We start from the raw sequence: 2,938 nt of genomic DNA, 5'->3' as shown, positions 1-2,938 counted from the left end.
CAATGTCATTTATTTGTATTTTTAATTTTGGTCTTTGTTCATTTATAGAAGTTTGCCAAAATATTCACTTTATGATTTTCCCTGAATTTTTTGTTCTCTCTTCTCTAGCTATTCTGTTATGCAGAGCAGTATGGTTTCTTACAATAGGCACTAGGTTCTTTAATTTCCCTGGAAAGGAGTTTCCTCTATGATGACAGAAATCAACTGAACCAGATTTGGCATAGGAGCTGTGAGAGGCCCCTCAAGGTGTTACCCAATGGCAAAGGATTACCTTGAATGTCCCTTGTTGACCTATATTCGTTAGTCCAATACCTGCCTTTGCTACCCCTTCTGCATAATCCTGAAGGGAGGGGCATTCTGAATGGATCATTCTTAGAAAAACATTGTTTCTAGGAACACCCTATCTACAATCCCTTTTAACACTTGACATTTTGATTTTTCCTCAAAGCTCTGAAAATCTTTTCTCCTATACAAGCATCATCATAGTAATGAGATTCAGTATTGATGCCTAATTATTCTTTTGCATTGAGAATTAGCATTTTCAAAGGCCAGAGATGCAATTATTACTTTTCTAGCTTCTGAATTTGGTATCATTCCATTTACTACTGGTGTCAATCTTTGTATGATATCAATGAAGGTTTCTTTTGGGCCCTGTATGACTTTAGTAAATGAGTCAATCTTCTTTCCTACTTCTTTAATTCTTTCCCAAGCATTCAAAGCTGCTGCACAGCATAAAGCCAGGATGTGACCATCATATAGGGATTGCATTTTTATAGTTGCATAAGTTGGTCTTGGGAGATTTTCATACCTCTATCTCTACTCTGTTTTTCAATCGTCTTAGTTTCTTTTTTTTATTTTTTTATTTTTTTTTTCATTTTTTTTCTTTTTTTTTTCTTTTTTTTTTCACAAGTATCCGCACACCAGTCGAGTCCTGACGGTAACACATGACAGCATAATGCAGTCATTTCCGTCAGAACCTATGACTACCATGCAGGTATATTGATCTCACATGCCAATGACTCAATCGTCTTAGTTTCTTCCTATCAGGTCTTCCACTGTAATTGTGGACCAGGCTCCAAGTCTGCTGTAACCAAGTCTCTACAGTCTTGAAGGGTAATCCTATTACAAGTTGACCATGAGTTTAACACCTGCTTTACAAAAGGTGAATGTATGCCATATGAGACCATCACTTACTTGAATCTCCTTAAATCTAACATTTCCACAGGACTCCATTCAGTTCTCACAGAGTCTTGGGGATATCTATCATTTGGCAATTCCTATAAGCTTACTGGATATATTAAGGTTGGTTTTTGGAAAACCTTAGGCTGTTTCTCTTTATTCTTATAATGCAACACTGAAATTGGTTCTCCTTTAACTTCCTCTGTCTGGTTTTGAATGTGTCTATGATCTGTTTTAATAAGTTTTTCTAAGGCCTATAACTTGGCACTCATACCAAATACCTTTTTAAATGATAAAACAAAAATTATCAAAATGACAAGGATTATCAAAAAGATACTTAACAGTATGTCAATTTTGGTTAAGTTGATTATCCCTTCATTTTTAAATCATGTATTACATGATCATACAGAGACCTAACTTTCTCTATTGTAATTGTGTTTCCCATTTTTTTTTAATATCGGAAAAAACTCTCTCTTTTAACTAATTTTCCCTTTAAGAATTCCTTTTTTTTTTTAACCAAATCTGCTGCCAATGATGAAGATGTGAGGCTGATAGACTCATGTGTTTGAATGCTTGGCCCATAGTGGGGGGTGGGGGATGGGATAGCACTATCAGGAGGTGTGGCCTTGTTGGAGTAGGTGTGGCCTTATTGGAGGAAGTATGTCACCGTGGGGACATGTTGTCGGGGTTTCTGTTCTGCTTGGTTCCTGCAGTCATCCCAAAGAAATCACACAGAGGTCTACATTAGTTATAAACGGATTGGCCCATTAGCTCAGCCTTCTTATTAACTCTTATAACTCACATTAGCCCATTATTCTAGTATATGTTAGCCACATGGCTCAGTACCGTTTTTTAGCAAGGCAGTCACATCTTGCTTCTTCTGTGGTGGGCTCACAACTGTAGAGGAATGGGCTTCCTCCTTCCCAGAATTCTCCTGTTCTCATTGACTCGCCTATACTTCCTGTCTGGTTGTCCTGCCTATACTTCCTGCCTGGCTATTGGCCAATCAGCATTTATTTAAAATATAATTGACAGAATACAGACCATTCTCCCACACCAGGGGCAGGCTTTGAGGTTTCATATATACTCAAGTTATGCCTAGTGTGGCTTAGTCTCCTGCTGCCTGCAGATCAAGATGTAGAACTTACATCTCCTTCTCTAGCACCATGTCTGCCTGCATGCCATCATGTTCCCACCATAATGATAATGGATTAAATCTCTAAAACTGTAAGCTAGCATTACTTAAATGTTTTCCTTTATAAGAGTTTCTGTGGGGCTGGAGAGATGGCTCAGAGGTTAAGAGCATTGCCTGCTCTTCCAAAGGTCCTGAGTTCAATTCCCAGCAACCACATGGTGGCTCACAACCATCTGTAATGGGGTCTGGTGCCCTCTTTTGGCCTGCAGGCATACACACAGACAGAATATTGTATACATAATAAATAAATATTAAAAAAATGAGTTGCTGTGGTCATGGTGTCTCTTCACAGCAATAAAACCCTAACTAATATACAGGGGTTCTGAAGAGAGGAGTCAGGGCCCTTTAGGTAGAGTCAAGATCATTTCTTATAGGTCTCTAAGAAATAGAGGTAGTTTATAGCACTAACCTGCAGCTAGGCTCTCTGGTTTCCAGGCAGAAGTCAACGAAGGAGGTGGGGAACAGGATGTGTGGTACACCTGGAAATATGTTAGAGATTAATAGAAAATGTCTTCATTAAGTGGCCTGTCAGTATCTGCGAGGAGGGGAAGGGCTACCACAGGC

The 2,938-nt window shown here is 38.8% G+C and overlaps 1 non-coding gene across 1 annotated transcript; it reads right to left on the bottom strand.

The window, feature by feature from the left end:
- Nucleotides 1-908: 908 nt before the first annotated feature.
- Nucleotides 909-1,089, bottom strand: LOC130868734 (small nucleolar RNA SNORA53). Its single transcript, XR_009056550.1, has one exon. It is a non-coding gene; the product is annotated as a small nucleolar RNA SNORA53 (small nucleolar RNA).
- Between the last annotated feature and the right edge of the window lie 1,849 nt (nucleotides 1,090-2,938).

This window comes from Chionomys nivalis, chromosome X (assembly GCF_950005125.1).
Source record: "Chionomys nivalis chromosome X, mChiNiv1.1, whole genome shotgun sequence".
In the NCBI taxonomy this organism is placed as follows: Eukaryota; Metazoa; Chordata; class Mammalia; order Rodentia; family Cricetidae; genus Chionomys; species Chionomys nivalis.
The sequence above is the reverse complement of the archived record's forward strand: the minus strand, read 5'-3'. Positions and strand labels throughout refer to the sequence as shown.